Source organism: Crinia signifera, chromosome 6 (assembly GCF_055691185.1).
Source record: "Crinia signifera chromosome 6, ASM5569118v1, whole genome shotgun sequence".
Lineage (NCBI taxonomy): Eukaryota > Metazoa > Chordata > Amphibia > Anura > Myobatrachidae > Crinia > Crinia signifera.
The window spans coordinates 14,220,054-14,238,935 of NC_139222.1; the positions used below are offsets into that span (position 1 = coordinate 14,220,054).

Consider the following 18,882-nt stretch of genomic DNA (forward strand, 5'->3'; position numbering starts at 1 on the left):
CTCTACTCCCCTGACCTCTCCACACGCTTCTCTCCAGCTGTCTCTTGTCTGTCTCTTCTTACCTCTATGCTGATGACACTCGGATCTACCTCTACTCCCCCGACCTCTCCACACGCTTCTCTCCAGCTGTCTCTTGTCTGTCGCTTCTTACCTCTATGCTGATGACACTCGGATCTACCTCTACTCCCCCGACCTCACCGCACGCTTCTCTCCAGCTGTCTCTTGTCTGCCGCCTCTTACCTCTATGCTGATGACACTCGGATCTACCTCTACTCCCCTGACCTCTCCACACGCTTCTCTCCAGCTGTCTCCTGTCTGTCGCTTCTTACCTCTATGCTGATGACACTCGGATCTACCTCTACTCCCCCGACCTCTCCACACGCTTCTCTCCAGCTGTCTCTTGTCTGTCTCTTCTTACCTCTATGCTGATGACACTCTGATCTACCTCTACTCCCCTGACCTCTCCACACGCTTCTCTCCAGCTGTCTCTTGTCTGTCTCTTCTTACCTCTATGCTGATGGCACTCGGACCTACCGCTACTCCCCCGACCTCTCCACACGCTTCTCTCCAGCTGTCTCTTGTCTGTCTCTTCTTACCTCTATGCTGATGACACTCGGACCTACCTCTACTCCCCCGACCTCTCCACACGCTTCTCTCCAGCTGTCTCCTGTCTGTCTCTTCTTGGATGTCCCAGCGCTTTCTTACGTGTAACATGTCTGACACTGATCAGGTCAGGGCAGTAAATTAACGGAACTCTCTTCCATGCGAGGTGATGTCGGCAGATACAATAACTACATACATGTAAATTAAGGATAGACAATCATTTATTGCATAAAACCATCCAGGGATATCATTGTTATTAAAGGTTGGACGTGATGGGCGTAAGTCTTTTTTTCAATGTAAACTTCTATGATGATCTTCTCACACAACCTGGTCACCTCCAGACTGGACTACTGTAATCTCCTCCTATCTGTGGCCTCCCTGACATCCTCCTTCCTCCACTTCAGTCTATCCTCAGTGCTGCTGCCCGGCTCATCTTCCTCACCAAATGTACTACATCCACCTCCCCTCTCCTACACGCCCTACACTGGTTCCCCTTCCCTTTCAGAATCCAATTCAATCATCTTGCACTTGCTTACAAAGCTCTCACCCATTCCTCGCACATTTATATCTCTCTTACACCCCCACCCATCCTCTTCACTCCTGCCAACTGAGTGCTTCCTCCCACTCCTGCCTCCAAGATCTTTCACGTGATTCTCCCTACCTCTGGAACTCTCTACCTCTCCTCTCCCTATTAGAATCTCCACCTCTGTACAAAGCTGCAAACGGACTCTCAAGACTCACAACCAATCCCAGCCATCTCTCACCCTAAACCTCTGTTCCACTCTCACTGCACAGCCTACCCCATCTAGATCACCCCTTTACCTTTACAATGTAATCTCACAGGCGGGTCCTTCATGTGCTTTTCCTCACTTACAGATCCCTTGTGGCGCCATATAGACAATGTATAATAATTATTATTATTCCAGTATTATCCTGACTCTTCTGGAGGATATTTTACATATATATATATATATATATATATATATATATATAATATATATATATATATATATATATATATATATATATATATATATACACACACGCACATATCTATATCTATATATATATATATATATATATATATATATATATATACATACACACACGCACATATATATAGTCATTCTGGAAAAGGTGCAGGAGAGTTCAGTTGTGCTCACCAAATTCTGGTACACTCCTCCCCCTTTTTTCCAGCGCCCTATTCTGCCAAAAGGGCCCTTATTGAAGGCCTGTCTACATTGGAATTTTACAAAGTCCTTTCCGAACTCTGTTTGATTCTTACAAAGAATTTTAAAAGATTGTTTTTACAACATACCGCATTCTACCGTGTACCCCTGAGGAAGTCTCTTCGGAGACGAAACGCGTCGGGTTGTTTCCTTGCAGTTCACAAGAATATGAATTTGTAAATGTCATACATTTGTATTTTTAATAAATGTGATTGAATTATTACTCTACCTATCTGCTTGAAACTTGAGCACACAATAAGGTGGTGGGAATTCCTACAGCGCCCTCTACATCTTTTTCTCATATATATATATATATATATATATATATATATATATATATATATATATATATATATATATATTATATATATACACAACAAGGAATGTCCTTACAGCGCTGATCGTTTGTAGAGAAAAATATCATCCAAGAAATATTTATTTCAGGCTTGTGTAGCTCTCCTTATACAGGGCTTTTCCAACTAGCCCAAACTGTAAAGCATAGAGAAATAGAAAGAAAGGAGGCGCACCATAGTGTAGTATTTCAATTTTTAAAAACAGCAATCCTTTACTTGATGGATTAAAAACACTCACAAGAGTAAACGTGTTATATTGCTATAACACAAATATTGCATAAAACACAGTGTATCACAGTATATCACCGCATCGGCAGCAAACACGTCTTTCCAGCCTGGCTCCCGGACCTCGCCGCGTCACCGCGTCACGGCCAGCGTCCTCTCAGCTCCGCCCAAACGCGTTTCGTTCTATCGGGACTTCGTCAGTGGGTGTGTTTGATTCACGGACTTGCGTGTACATTTATAGCAGTGGTGATTGGTGATTGTTAGTATCATGTCATTAGGAGCGTTGCCTTATGGGAGTGCCGAGTTTGTTTTCCGCTAGAGGAGAGACATACTAAACTCATTGATTGTTCTATTAGCGTGGTATATCTAATGGTAGTTACGGCGGCCATTTTCTTGAGGATTTTGTCCCCATTTTACATGGCGGCCATATTAATACTATTTATTTCTATCTAGCACGGCATTTCCATTAGGCAGCACCCTTACGCTATTAACCATAGCGCCAATACGTATAATATGCAATGATCATTACATATAGATACATTTCATAAAATAACATATATAATTCATAAATAACAAACAATCTGTATAATTCATATGTCACGCCAGTTTATATGGCAATAATAAAGGAATGGTTAAATGAATATCTTAAAGGTATATTAGCATCATTTCTTTGTCATGAAAATTGGTTTCCTTTTTTATAGGTATAATCTGAATTTGATAATTACATGACTATAAATAGAGATAAGAATAATTATAAATGTATAAACAAATATATACATATAAATACACAATTTATACAAAAATGTGCAAAAAAGTGCAAAAAATTGGAGAGATAAATGCCAATGGAATATAGATACATATCGATAAAATAAGATAGGAATTAAGAAATGGACAAGAGAGATGAATTTAAAGACAAGAAAAGAATCTTGTCTTTAGATTCATCTCTCTTGTCCATTTCTTAATTCCTATCTTATTTTATTTTAACGATATGTATCTATATTCCATTGGCATTTATCTCTCCAATTTTTTGCACTTTTTTGCACATTTTTGTATATATTGTGTATTTATATGTATATATTTGTTTATACATTTATAATTATTCTTATCTCTATTTATAGTCATGTAATTATCAAATTCAGATTATACCTATAAAAAAGGAAACCAATTTTCATGACAAAGAAATGATGCTAATATACCTTTAAGATATTCATTTAACCATTCCTTTATTATTGCCATATAAACTGGCGTGACATATGAATTATACAGATTGTTTGTTATTTATGAATTATATATGTTATTTTATGAAATGTATGTATATGTAATGATCATTGTATATTATACGTATTGGCGCTATGGTTAATAGCGTAAGGGTGCTGCCTAATGGAAATGCCGTGCTAGATAGAAATAAATAGTATTAATGTGGCCGCCATGTAAAATGGGGACAAAATCCTCAAGAAAATGGCCGCCGTAACTACCATTAGATATACCACGCTAATAGAACAATCAATGAGTTTAGTATGTCTCTCCTCTAGCGGAAAACAAACTCGGCACTCCCATAAGGCAACGCTCCTAATGACGTGATACTAACAATCACCAATCACCACTGCTATAAATGTACACGCAAGTCCGTGAATCAAACACACCCACTGACGAAGTCCCAATAGGACGAAACGCGTCTGGGCGGAGCTGAGAGGACGCTGGCCGTGACGCGGTGACGCGGCGAGGTCCGGGAGCCAGGCTGGAAAGACGTGTTTGCTACCGATGCGGTGATATACTGTGATACACTGTGTTTTATGCGATATTTGTGTTATAGCAATATAACACGTTTACTCTTGTGAGTGTTTTTAATCCATCAAGTAAAGGATTGCTGTTTTTAAAAATTGAAATACTACACTATGGTGCGCCTCCTTTCTTTCTATTTCTATATATATATATCTCCTATATATTTGGCTACATCTGTCACTCAAAGTGGGTGTCTGTGTCTATAACGCTCTGTTCCTGGACTTTCCTCTTAATGTGTGATTGCCTTCATCTGTGCTGAACACCTTTCTGAGAAATTAACCTGTTTAAAACAGGTGATGGCAATCATACATTAAGGGGAAGTCTAGAAACAGAGCATTGTGTCCCTCCTGGAGAGGGTCATGTTGGGAGGTATGTGACAGAGAACCAGCCCAGTGAGCCCACAGACAGTGCCAGACACCCACTGCCTTCCCATGTTGCCCAGCACTGCTACTCCACAGCCACCAGGTGAGCGCCCCCCTCCCGCGATTTGCGGCAAAACCTCCCCCCCCGCGCGCGCCCCCCCTCCCGCGATTCGCGGCAAAAACACCCGCTCCCCCGCGACCCCCCCTACCGCGATTCGCAGCAAAAACACCCCCGCGACCCCCCCTCCCGCGATTCGCTGCAAAAAGAACCCCCCCACGACCCCTCCCGCAATTCGCGGCATAACCACCACCCCGCGACCCTCCCGCGAATCGCGGCAAACCCTCCCCCGTGACCCCCCCCCCCCCCCCCCGATTCACGGAAAAAACACCCCCCCCCCCCCCCCCCGCGACCTCCCTCCCGCGATTCGCGGCAAAAAGAACCCCCCGCGACCCCCCCTTGCACGATTGGCGGCACCCCCCCTGCGACCCCCCCTCCCGCGATTGGCGGCACCCCCCCCCCCCCCCCGCGCAATTCGCAGCAGCCTCAGGATTAAATGGCACATGCAAAACACTGACATGGCTACGGTCGACAATGAAAAAGGTTGACATGAGTTTTTGAAGATTTATTTTTAATTTTTTTAATTTTTTCATATTCATTGTCATGTGTCGACATGGACACCAATGAAGTGGTACACTTATGTCAACATTTACATGTGTTGACCTTTCTGTGTTGATTTTTTCTTGTGGCGATTCGCGGCACCCCCCGTGACCCCCCACCTCCCGCAATTCGCGGCAACCCCCCACCGGAACCCCTGTGAACCCCGCCCTCCCGCGATTCGCGGCACCCACCCCCGCGACCCCCCCTCCCGCAATTCGCGGCACCCCCCCGTGATTCGCGGCAGCTCCAGAATTAAATTGCACATGGAAAACACTGACATGGCTATGGTCGACAATGAAAAAGGTTGACATGAGTTTTTGAAGTTTTTTTGTCATTTTTTGAATATTTTCATATTCTTTCTCATGTGTCGACATGGACACCAATGAAGTGCCACACTTATGTCAACATTTACATGTGTTGACCTTTCTGTGTTGATTTTTTCTTGTGGCGATTTGCGTCACCCCCCCCCCACCCCCCCCCCCCCCACCCCCCCCCCCCCCCCCCCACAACCCCCACGGCACACACACACACACACCTCCCCCGCGATTCTCGGCACCCCACCCCGTGACCCCCCCTCCCGTGATTCACGGCACACCCCCGCGACCCCCCCTCCCATGATTCGCCGCAACCCCCGCCCCGTAACCCCCCCTCCCGTGATTCGCGGCACCCACCCCCGCGACCCCCCCTCCCGCAATTCGCGGCACCCCCCCCCCCCCCAGCTTCAGAATTAAATTGCACATGGAAAACATTGACATGGCTATGGTCGACAATGAAAAAGGTTGACATGAGCTTTTGAAGTTTTTTTTTTCATTTTTTGAATGTTTTCATATTCATTCTCATGTGTCGACATGGACACCAATGAAGTGCCACACTTATGTCAACATTTACATGTGTTGACCTTTCTGTGTTGATTTTTTCTTGTGGCGATTTGCGTCAACCCCCCCCCCCCGCAACCCCCACTCCCGCGATTCACGGCACACACACACCCCCCCGCGATTCTTGGCACCCCACCCCGTGACCCCCCCTCCCGTGATTCACGGCACACCCCCTGCGACCCCCCCTACCATGATTCGCCGCAACCCCCGCCCCCGTAACCCCCCACCCGCGATTTGCGGCAACCCACCCCGCGACCCCCCTCCCGCGATTCTCTGCAATCCCTCCCCTCCCGCGATTCGCAGCATCCACCCCCCCACAACCCCCCCCTCCTGCAATTCGCGGCACCCCCCGCGACCCCCCCTCCTGCAATTCGCGGCACCCTCCGCGACCCCCCCTCCCGCGATTCGCGGACACCTAAGTTGCAATACAGGGCATCTTTCATACAATTCTAACCATATTTCTCATATACAAACGTTCACAAATTAAGGGGGCGCAGCCCCTTACGACGGTGTGAAGAGCGCCCGTAGGGCGCGATGAATCACCTAGTATATATATATATATATATATATATATATGTGGGCAATGGCAATATACCTGTATACTTACATAACCCATGACAAATTGATTGTACAGGGAATACAGGAAATATATTATGCCATGGGCCAATAGCTGTGACCTAATGACGGGACTATTATATTATATATTTAGACAACAGATTACTGTAGTCTCCACAACCTTAATGCTCTATAGGTCATGTGACATACATACGTGCAGGTCATGTTTAGAGGAGGAGCTTAGTCACTACCAAGTGGTGGAATTCGGTGCAGAGCTTCCACATATGGTGACATTATATAGTGCTGTGTTATTTCTTCCTTTAGGTTTTATAACTAATATTTGCCATTTTATGGGTTGTTTTGTGGGGATTTATATAATAGTTGTTAATAGAAAGTTTGTGTGTTTTATACAATGATATTATGTTGTTCAATCTCCGATACTAAAGTTGTTACCATTTCTTGCTTTACTTAGGGTGAAGATCTGACTGTTATGAAGGCAGAAGATACAAAAGGAGAAGAACAGACGGATGTGACTGATATGAAGGCAGAAGATACAAAAGGAGAAGAAGAGACGGATGTGACTGATATTAAGACAGAAGATACAGAGGGAGAAGAAGAGACGGATGTGACTGATATTAAGACAGAAGATACAGAGAGAGAAGAAGAGACGGATGTGACTGATATTAAGACAGAAGATACAGAGGGAGAAGAGACAGATGTGACTGATATTAAGGTAGAAGATACAGAGGGAGAAGAAGAGACAGATGTGACTGATATTAAGGTAGAAGATACAGAAGGAGAAGAAGAGACGGATGTGACTGATATTAAGGTAGAAGATACAGAGGGAGAAGAAGAGACGGATGTGACTGATATTAAGGTAGAAGATACAGAAGGAGAAGAAGAGACGGATGTGACTGATATTAAGACAGAAGATACAGAGGAAGAAGAAGATATATATGTGGCTGATATTAAGGCAGAAGATACAGAGAGCAAAGAAGAGATGGATGTGACTGATATTAAGGTAGAAGATAGAGAGGGAGAAGAAGACACAAATGTGACTGCTATTAAGGTAGAAGATACAGTGGGAGAAGAGACATATGTGAGGGCTGATCAGTGTAAAGAGGAGGAAATCCCTACAGATACCATCACAGGTGAGTAATCACTAATTACAGAGAGTCACATATTCTCCTTGTTCTGTCACTACAGCGGCCTCTTATCCTGCACCCTCCTCTGTCTCTACAGCAGCCTCTTATCCCGCACCCTCCTCTGTAAGTACAGACTAATGAGGGGAATATATCTGCCCAGTGGGGGAGTCAGAAGTCATCCGCCCCTATTACACACTCCTGCTCTACCCCTCACATCATGTCACTGTGTGTTTCCAGCCCAGAGATCTGACCAGTCTCCTCCCTGCACTCTCTGGTGTATCTCATACATCAGGAGCCATCAGCCCCTATTATACTCCTGCTCTCCCCTCACATCATGTCACTGTGTGTTACCAGCCCAGAGATCTGACCAGTCTCCTCCCTGCACTCTCTGGTGTATCTCATACATCAGGAACCATCAGCCCCTATTATACTCCTGCTCTCCCCCTTATATCATGTCACTGTGTGTTACCAGCCCAGAGATCTGACCAGTCTCCTCCCTGCACTCTCTGGTGTATCTCATACATCAGGAGCCATCAGCCCCTATTATACTCCTGCTCTCCCCTCACATCATGTCACTGTGTGTTACCAGCCCAGAGATCTGACCAGTCTCCTCCCCACACTCTCTGGTGTATCTCATACATCAGGAGCCATCAGCCCCTATTATACTCCTGCTCTCCCCCTCACATCATGTCACTGTGTGTTACCAGCCCAGAGATCTGACCAGTCTCCTCCCCGCACTCTCTGGTGTATCTCATACATCAGGAGCCATCAGCCCCTATTATACTCCTGCTCTCCCCCTCACATCATATCACTTCATTCCCAAACCAATAAAACATAAAAAAAAAAAAACAGGAAATAATCTGCACCTGATGTGCCAGTTTCAGCCACTAGTAACTCGTAGCGCCAAGAATATAATAACTCAGGAACAGGGCCTCCTCCAGATCATGCCAAGATATTCGGACTCCAACCAGGAGAGGTCAAACCGCAGCAACATATTATCATAAACATAAGGTACTGATACTATGATACTATGGGGTGCAATAGAGAAGAGCAACAAAACTAAAATTTTGGCACAGATGGTAACAAAGTAATATGGAGACGAATGACGGTGGGGGAGGGGGGCGCACTCACAATTAGAAGAGGCTAGTGATGCACATAGTGCATTCCCACCATTAGCTGCCCCCAACACCATATGCATCACATCACAACAAATAACAGCCGATACTGTATAAAGCAAAAAAAAGGTAAACAAATAAATAAAACAATGTCAAGGAAAAGAGCTTAAGTATGGAAGAACTGGCAACAAGCGAGAGTGTTGAGGATTCAAATATCAGCAAATATCAGGTTGATCCAGGTCAGCCATTGTCGAGTGCATGCCATGCCGGACTATGATGGTCTAACCACGCAGCAGCTTCTTTTGGGGTTTGAAGAACCTTGTCACTCCATCGGCAAACACTCTGAATTTTTAAGGAAATAGCATAGCATATGGGATGTGAAGGTCCCAAAGGCGTCTCTTATTAGGGAGAAATTAGGCTCTATCTTTCTGTACACCAATGGTGAAGTCCGGAAAAACAGAGATATTAGATCCATTCCATTTCAAGGAACCGTTGGTACAAGCCAGGTGATGTACTGCATCTGTGGCTTGGTAGTGCAGGAACTTTGCTATGGAGGTGAGCGGTGTGAAGCCTGTGGGGGAGCGGTCGCATAGGGACACGGTGCGCTCGTTCCACTGCAAAGTGTGAGAAGCCATTTCTCCAGGAACTGTTCAGGGGAGACACCATCTTCTGACATTATTACGACGTAGACGGCTTTCCATGTCTATAAGTTTCCTCTGAACTTCAGTCACTTGAGATTCAATAGTAGCCGTGCGATGTTCCAGTGGGGTGAGTATGTATTCCATTGTAGATACCCGAGTTTCGACTTCCCATACCCATTCACAGACCCACTGCAGATCCTGATGGAAGATAGAGAGGTCCAACTGCACCTGTGGAAATTTTATAAGCAAGCCTGGTCTCACTCGCCATCAGTGCATCCAGGACCTTTTGAATAGCATTGGCAGAGGGGTCTGAGGAACCTAGGCTTGCAGAGGGTGAGGGGGGGAGCAGGTTCCTGAGTATCACTCCCCTGTTTGGACTGGGAAGGGGGGTTCTTGGGATGTCTCCAGCTTGGCATACGCAGCGGTATGTTGATGGTGCTTCACCCTGGTTGTCAGCTAGCGAGCAATATAAGTAAATAAATTATGAATGACTAGTGAGAGACAGGCTATTACCAGCAGGGAATATGGTCTCCGTAACAATAGAAAAGAAAGCAGGCCTGTATATGGGACCGGTCAGATAGGCAATTGCTGTATAGTGAAGTGAATCAGGATCATACGGGCCGTGCACAGAGCAGGTATAAATGGGGTCTAGGCCCTAAGTAGATAATGTAGGGAGAGATAATGTGGAGTTGGGTGGCTTATTTCCCAGTGATGCACAGAGTCAAGAGTAACAACAATAATGACACTAACAACCAGAGACAAGTGGCGGACATCCACATTGGTGGAACAGTGAAGGATGAAGGGTAGAGCCATCCCAGCAGACGTGTGGGAGAGCCGTGTCACCACAGGGGCTAAAGGGGGATAATGGAGGTGAGGCAGCAGAGACAGGGTATATGAGCAGTTATACCTGTGGTCAGGAAGCAGAAGCCGAGTATAAGTCTATAGTAATAGCCGGCCCTGGTCATGCTGTCATGTATGGGGGAAAATGGCGGGAACTTCTGAGGTCTGAAGCAGCGTAGCGCTGCACCTCAGCAGCGGGGAGTGAAGGAGGAGGGTCCCGGTACCTGTCACTGCAGGACGTCTCGTCCCGGCCACCTCCTGCGTACTGGGATCTGGGCGGAGGGTGGCAGGACATGTTGCACAGCCCTATCTCAGCGCCGCACTCCACCTCCAACCAAGGGGCGGCGACTGGCTTCTTCTGCATGGAGACACACAGCAGACACGGCAGAGGGTGCACCACCATATCACAGGTCAATATATGCGGTTTCGCCACCCAGGAAGGGGGTCAATCAGAATAGATGAAGGATTTAGGGGAGGAGCTCAGCACAGCATGTGCTACTCCATCGCCGTCAAAGCCACGCTCCCATGAATGTATTTTAAGATACAATATGTAGCACTGTCTCTCAAATGTCTACTAATATAAAGTATAGGTATCGGAATTCAGTGTAGATCCTGAGTTATCACACAGATGATGGGGGTGGTGCACAGGTTCTCAAACTCTGTCCTCAGGACCCCGCACAGTGCATGTTTTGCAGGTCTCCTCACAGAATCACAAGGGAAACAATTATCTCCATTTGTAGATGACCTGACCTGACCTGTAAAGCGTCAACTATGTGGGGTCCTGAGGACCAAGTTTGAGAACCCCTGGGGTAGTGTACCCAAACTCACAATTACACACCTGATGTGACGCCCAGAAAGGTTATGTTTATGGTTGTTACGTCATGTGCTCCACTCAGAAGATGACACAGAGGGTAGCATACCCTGACTCACACATTAACAAGTATAAATAAGTATATAAAGGCAATGATGTCATACCTCACTCATGGGTAAACATGTAAGCCATTTCATTTGGCCCTTCGGGATCGCATTAATGTGGCTGTAACGATGGCAGCTGGTGTCTGGAATGTATGTTCCTAAATTTGTTGGTTTCAAGTAATTCCAGCTGCATCATCCTGCCTTCCTCTATTTAAATAGTGATATCTTTTAAGTTGTCGTGTCATAAGTTGCCTCAAAAGTGATAAGAATGTTTTTGTTGATTAGAATTAAGAAATACAAAAAATTGTTTTAATTGGTCTTTCCCTGTGTTCCGAATGATAAAAATATTGTCTATGTGGGACACCTGGTTATATCCAAATAGGTTGTTTGTCTGTTTTGTTCTAATATCCATTTGCCCATAAATTGATTAGCATAACTTGGAGCGAATCTTGTGCCCATTGCGGTACCTGTTTTTTTATAAAATTGAATCATAAACAATAGGCTCTTATTGTGAATTAAAGGCATACTTTCAAGCAGAAAATGTTGAAGATACTTAGATAAATCAGATGATGCAATTCATTGCACATATTGAGGATTAGTACTTTCTTCTATACAATATATTATTGGCCTAATTTAGTAGCCGTGTCTGGTTGGTCTGCAGAACAACAAGTGATATAGGAGAAGACCCCTATTTGGCACTTTGCTGCCCCTGGTTCGTGCTATCCCGTGGTTATCACCAAACATCCAAAAAAAGTCACAATAGAATACAGAATTGAGATTTCCAAACTGTCTGAGGCGCAAATGATCCTGATGGTGTTCGGACCGTCAATATTTTCAACCAACTTCTCCGTGTGTATGAATCCCCTCCGTGAATATTTTGAAATATAAACCAGAGAAACCAACAGTTAAGCTGAGTTCAAACACATGGACAGATTTCACCAATGAGGCAAAGTGGAGAAAATGAGGGTGAGCGTACCCCTACTCACTCTGTGAGCGGCACTGTAAATGCACGTAGCGTGTACTTTCTCCTGTTGAGATCAACCTTCTCTATTTTCTCTCCTCGCTCCCAATGGTGTATATGTCATAAAGGAAAAAGTAAATAGTATTGTGTAAACCCGTTTACTTCTGGGTATATATAGAATTTTCAGTGAAAAGAACAGTATTAGTGGGCGCACCTCACTCACCCGATCTCAGGGGAGGTACACATATAAAGGTATCTTTTTATAAAGTGAACGAACTTGCAACACAATTCAATGGTGAAAAATGGGCGTACCCCACTCACGGTGAATGTAGATAGTGTATATGCCCGTAGCAGGTTCTTTGTGTCTTCTTATTTGACGAGAGATTCTGAATTTTTCTCCAAAGTGTAAATATGAAACATAAATAAAAAACAAAACAATGGGTAGTCTTGTCCTGACTGATATGTGTATATATAAATGTTCAACCAGGGAACCAAGACGGTGTGTACAAATCGTACCAGGTTTATAAAGTGTATAAAGGTATCTTTGTGGGGGGTGGGTTTATAGAAGATTCCTCCACCAAGACCAAAGTGTAGTAGGTTTTCTTTACCCAGAGGTGACGAGAATTATGAAGGATGATGGCGTACCAGACTTACGAATTAGTAAGGCTTTACACTCCCATAGCGTTTTCTTTATTGGGCCTGTGTTCGTAACCCCACTGAAAAAGGCTTCATCCGACCATATACACCAATTGGTGCAGGATAAGACAAAAGAAAAATGTTTTTGTCTCCGTGTTCTTTGTTCAAAAACAGGAGAGGGTCATCAATTTATCTCTTATTGACCATAAGCAAAATGTGTTCCTTTTTTAAAAAAATTTATTTAAACAAGCAAGTTAAAAAGTTCTCCCTCCCTTTGATGGTCACACACCATACAACAGGGAGAAAAACGGTACAGAAATGACCCACGCGGTCATATAGAAAAAACAATACTTTTTAAAAATTCAAAACACCAAGTGTAAAAAATGAAATAAAAAATACATACATCCAATGAGGGTTTGTGGAAATAGGGTGATGGCTGCTCACACTCCACACTAGGCAGCTGGTGTGTAAAGCCTTACTAATTCGTAAGTCTGGTACGCCATCATCCTTCATAATTCTCGTCACCTCTGGGTAAAGAAAACCTACTACACTTTGGTCTTGGTGGAGGAATCTTCTATAAACCTACCCCCCACAAAGATACCTTTATACACTTTATAAACCTGGTACGATTTGTACACACCGTCTTGGTTCCCTGGTTGAACATTTATATATATACATATCAGTCAGGACGAGACTACTCATTGTTTTGTTTTTTATTTATGTTTCATATTTACACTTTGGAGAAAAATTCAGAATCTCTCGTCAAATAAGAAGACACAAAGAACCTGCTACGGGCATATACACTATCTACATTCACCGTGAGTGGGGTACGCCCATTTTTCACCATTGAATTGTGTTGCAAGTTCGTTCACTTTATAAAAAGATACCTTTATATGTGTACCTCCCCCTGAGATCGGGTGAGTGAGGTGCGCCCACTAATACTGTTCTTTTCACTGAAAATTCTATATATACCCAGAAGTAAACGGGTTTACACAATACTATTTCTTTTTTCCTTTATGACATATACACCATTGGGAGCGAGGAGAGAAAATAGAGAAGGTTGATCTCAACAGGAGAGAGTACACGCTACGTGCATTTACAGTGCCGCTCACAGAGTGAGTAGGGGTACGCTTACCCTCATTTTCTCCACTTTGCCTCATTGGTGAAATCTGTCCATGTGTTTGAACTCAGCCTAACTGTTGGTTTCTCTGGTTTATATTTCAAAATATACACGGAGGGGATTCATACACACGGAGAAGTTGGTTGAAAATCTTGACGGTCCGAACACCATCAGCATCATTTGCGCCTCAGACAGTTTGGAAATCTCAATTCTGTATTCTATTGTGTCTGGTGGGTCTGTTCTACCAGAGGATCATATAGAGGCTGCTATTACTACTACCTATTTGATATATCTATGTATATATCTATCCAGTAATTCAGCCCACAAGTTTCCTGTATTTACATATGGTGGCAGTCTGGATATTGGGGTTCAGCAACGTCACTGGCTGACATAATGATGACATCATAGTGACACGGTGATGTAGCGGTGAGCAGTGCTGTCACGCAGGGAATACAGAGTGTGAGCACCACTGGGGCAGGGACTGATGGGAATTACTATATAGTCTCTGTAGAGTGGAGTTATGTGTGTACACTGTATAATGACCTGGGCATAATAATAATAATATTATCTCCAGCAGGGGGAGACACAAGCAGGGATGTCCTGGAGGAAGATCGCATCTTGTCTGCTGATACTAAACTAGAAGATGACATCACACAAGACTCTCCAGGAAACATCCCCAGTACCCCAAATATACATCCAGTACCTCCCAGTGCTGATATATCATCTGATCCCTCTAATCGTGATGTCTGTTCTTCTAATACCTCAGCTATTGTTACACATCATGCAGATCACACACGTGATACACAATGTCCCTGTCCTGGGGGTGGGAATAGTGTAATATCTAAACCACATGTTGTTACACATCAGAGACTTCCCACAGGTGAGAAGCCATTTCCATGCTCAGAGTGTGGGAAATGTTTTACACAGAAATCAAATCTTGTTACACATCAGAGAAGTCACACAGGTGATAAACCATTTCCATGCTCTGAGTGTGCTAAATGTTTTGTACATGAATCAAAACTTAAATTACACCAGAGAATTCACACTGGTGAGAAACTATTTTCATGCTCTGAGTGTGAGCAATGTTTTACATACAAAACACAACTTGTTATACATCAAAGACTTCACACAGGTGAGAAATTATTTCCATGTTCAGAGTGTGGTAAATGTTTTACAAGTAGGGCAAATCTTGTTACACATTATAGAAGTCACACAGGTGAGAGGCCATTTTCATGCTCTCAATGTGGGAAATGTTTTGCACGGAAATCAGTTCTTCGTAAACATCAAAGAAGTCATATAGATGAAAGGCCATTTTCATGCTCTAAATGTGAGAAATGTTTTAAATACAAATCAGATCTTGTTTCACATCAGAGAATTCACACAGGTGAGAGGCCATTTCCGTGCTCTGAGTGCGGGAAATGTTTTAAATGCAAATCAGATCTTGTTTCACATCAGAAAATTCACACCGGTGATAAACTGTTTACATGCTCTGAGTGTGCTAAATGTTTTATACATAAATCAAAACTTTATTTACACCAGAGAATTCACACAGGTGAGAAACCATTTCCATGCTCTGAGTGTGAGAAATGTTTTATGTACAAATCAGGACTTGTTAAGCATCAAAGACTTCACACAGGTGCGAAACCATTTCCATGCTCTGAGTGTGACAAATGTTTTACATACAAATCACAACTTGTTATACATCAGAGAGGTCACACAGGTGAGAGGCCATTTTCATGCTCTGAGTGTGGGAAATGTTTTTCAGATAATTCAAATCTTGTAAGACATCAGAAGAGAAGTCACACGTGAAAAGCCATATACATTCTGAGTGTGGGAAATGATTTCCATGCAAATCACATCTTGTTACACATCAGAGATTTTACACAGGTAAGAGACCGAATGTATGCTCTGAGTGTGGGAAATGTTTTACATACTTATCAGATCTTGATAACCATCAGAACTCACACAGGAATAAAACATTACTATGAGCTGTTACACAACAGGGTTGTAACAAAATTCCAGGAACATTTTAAGTAATAATATTTATATTTTCCAGTAGATCTCTGCCCCACTCACCACATTACTAACAGACCATAGTGTTACAGAAGTGTCTACATGTTATCCATGTCAGTCACACACGTAACAGAGAACATGCAGGACCATTTATACAGACATTCTGGAACTGTATGGGTAGAATCCAGCTCTGTAATGGTGGTTTATGGGAAGTATTTCTTCCTGGTGGGGATAAACAATAAAACATTCACTTTCTTTTCTCTGTCTTGACATTGAAGTGATTTTGTGGAGAATATATTGTTTTTAGGAGAAATAAGCAACTAATGGTGTTTTCTTGATAATAAATGTCATTATATTGTGTGGACACTGCAGAAGTAATACACAGCCCAGTGATTGTCAGCTCTTGTCACTGCCGACTGTATGTGTCCAGCAAATGTCAGCGTCCTTATGTTTCCAAAGTTATGGAAGGGAAAGGGCAGAGGTAGGGGAAAGCCAGTTATTGATGGATGCACTCCTTATTTTGGAAATTAATACTGTATTTTTATTTAATTATTAGTTTTTCTGTAAAACCGTGGGGACTCCTACCGTCTTTATTGATTGGGTATTTAACAAGGAGTTGCCCACAGATGTGCGAAAAAATGAGAGGTTAAAAATATCCCAACATACATATATACCTGGTGATAGAAAATAAAGAATAGTGTTGAAAGAAAGTTATTTAAAAAGACGTGTAGGCAGACTTTATAGGAAGTTTTTAATTGACAATATTCTGGTAGTATTCCTTGCTTGAGGAAGCACCAAGTGCGAAACACGTGTCCTAGACCCGTGTTAGGCAGGCTGTATAGGATGTAATTGTGTTATAATACTATCTATGTCAATAATGTTTCATGTGGTAGAACTCTAGCGTAGCTGTCTGTGACCCTACACTGGTGGAACCATAGCAATTGCTGCCTAAGCAGTCCCACCACACAGGGCAATCTGCAAGGCTCATAGCATATGCTAAAATAACCTGACTATAGTGCACTGTCAATTCAAGGCAATATCCATATACCTGACCAATCACCTAACACCAGAGCAGCTGGTAGAGGTGATAGCAGGTGGGATTTACAAGTGCACATATAAGTCGAGTTATCAATATACCAAAAATTATTATTATAAAAGCTGTACATGCAGAAAAAATATAATAATTCATGGCAAGCCAGCCGATAAAACAGCACTTAACCCTGCATAAATAAAAAACCACCAGTAGAGGTCAGCAGTCAACAGTGGGAAACAAATCATATGTATTGAAGCTTACCCTTTTGAAAAACTCTAGGCAAGTTGCCAATAATAGAAACAAGAGTGTAACAAAATAAAGTATCCACTGAAAGCTACAATAAGAGGATAAAGAGTATCCTGATTTAAGTAACCACACTATCCAACCTTGCCAATACCAAAAGGCAGAAATTGTATTTAAGTTGCTAGAATCACACAGAGCATCTTTTCTTATCTATAGATGTGTAATACAGAACGGAGAGAAGGCTGAATTACGTACAGTACTGATACTGAAACTTAGGTTATTACAGGTGAATGTGAGATAGAGCCAGAATTGAGGCCAAATCACAAACCTTATTAAGTGCCAAATACTGACTTAAACAGCTAAATAGGCACACACAATAGGAGCTATAAATCATGCCCAGAACATCTTTGTGACATTAAGCCAATTTTATGGCCTGATTACATAATAAATTACTGGAATATAGCCTGAATTAGAATACACGTGATACAAGTGACATAGAGCCTGAACGAAGGCCAAATCACTAATACGATCAAAATTGCCAAATACTGACTCACAGCTGAATAGGCATAGAATCTACAATTCACGTTAATAACCTCCACGGGGTATAGAGCCAATTTTATGGCCAAATCACCTGCCTCATTCCAATGACAGGAATCTAGCTATAACCAGTAGACGGGTATAAAAGCTCCATAAATTCACCTATGTTGTTGTATATATTGCGAAACAGGCAAAAGACCAACCCCAGACTGTGGGATATAGAGCCACAAAATAAGGCCAAAGCACATATCAACTGAATCTCTCTACTGACAGAAGTTGAAATACATCTGCCCAAACGGTATTGGATAAACCTGCTGAACTGCCAATAGGCCCATATTAAATTTCTAGAGTCGAAATTAACCACAAACCACGAACAATATGACATAAAATAACACAAGTGACAAAGGAATACTACCAGAATATTGTCAATTAAAAACTTCCTATAAAGTCTGCCTACACGTCTTTTTAAATAACTTTCTTTCAACACTATTCTTTATTTTCTATCACCAGGTATATATGTATGTTGGGATATTTTTAACCTCTCATTTTTTCGCACATCTGTGGGCAACTCCTTGTTAAAGACCCAATCAATAAAGACGGTAGGAGTCCCCACGGTTTTACAGAAAAACTAATAATTAAATAAAAATACAGTATTAATTTCCAAAATAAGGAGTGCATCCATCAATAACTGGCTTTCCCCTACCTCTGCCCTTTCCCTTCCATAACTTTTTTATCTCTGACCTCCAGTTGGTCAGGATAGCACCCCTGCTACACAAAATACAAATAGCGGCAAAGACCCGACAATACAGGGTAAAATTTAACCTTTGAGTGCAGAATCCACAACCCCATCTATCCCTCCTTATGTTTCCACCAGACCATGTAAGCTTCCAGCCCAGCATCCTCTATGTCTGCAAGTTCTCATTGATACAGCAGTAATATGTGGTCATACAGCTCCTATGTATCTCCATGCTTATGTTTCCTTTCTGCACTGTACTAAATCATGGGGGAGGTCTATACAGCCAGGCGCAGTGCAGAAGGCCC

At 43.0% G+C, this 18,882-nt stretch overlaps 1 pseudogene across 1 annotated transcript in view; it reads left to right on the plus strand.

The window, feature by feature from the left end:
* LOC146010032 (uncharacterized) overlaps nt 1-16,298 on the plus strand; it is a 38,387-nt pseudogene extending 22,089 nt beyond the window's left edge. The window contains exons 4-5 of the transcript XR_014444717.1: nt 7,115-7,793; nt 14,593-16,298. The product of XR_014444717.1 is annotated as an uncharacterized LOC146010032 (transcript). The remainder of the gene's footprint in view (nt 1-7,114; nt 7,794-14,592) is intronic.
* The last annotated feature ends 2,584 nt before the right edge of the window (nt 16,299-18,882 follow it).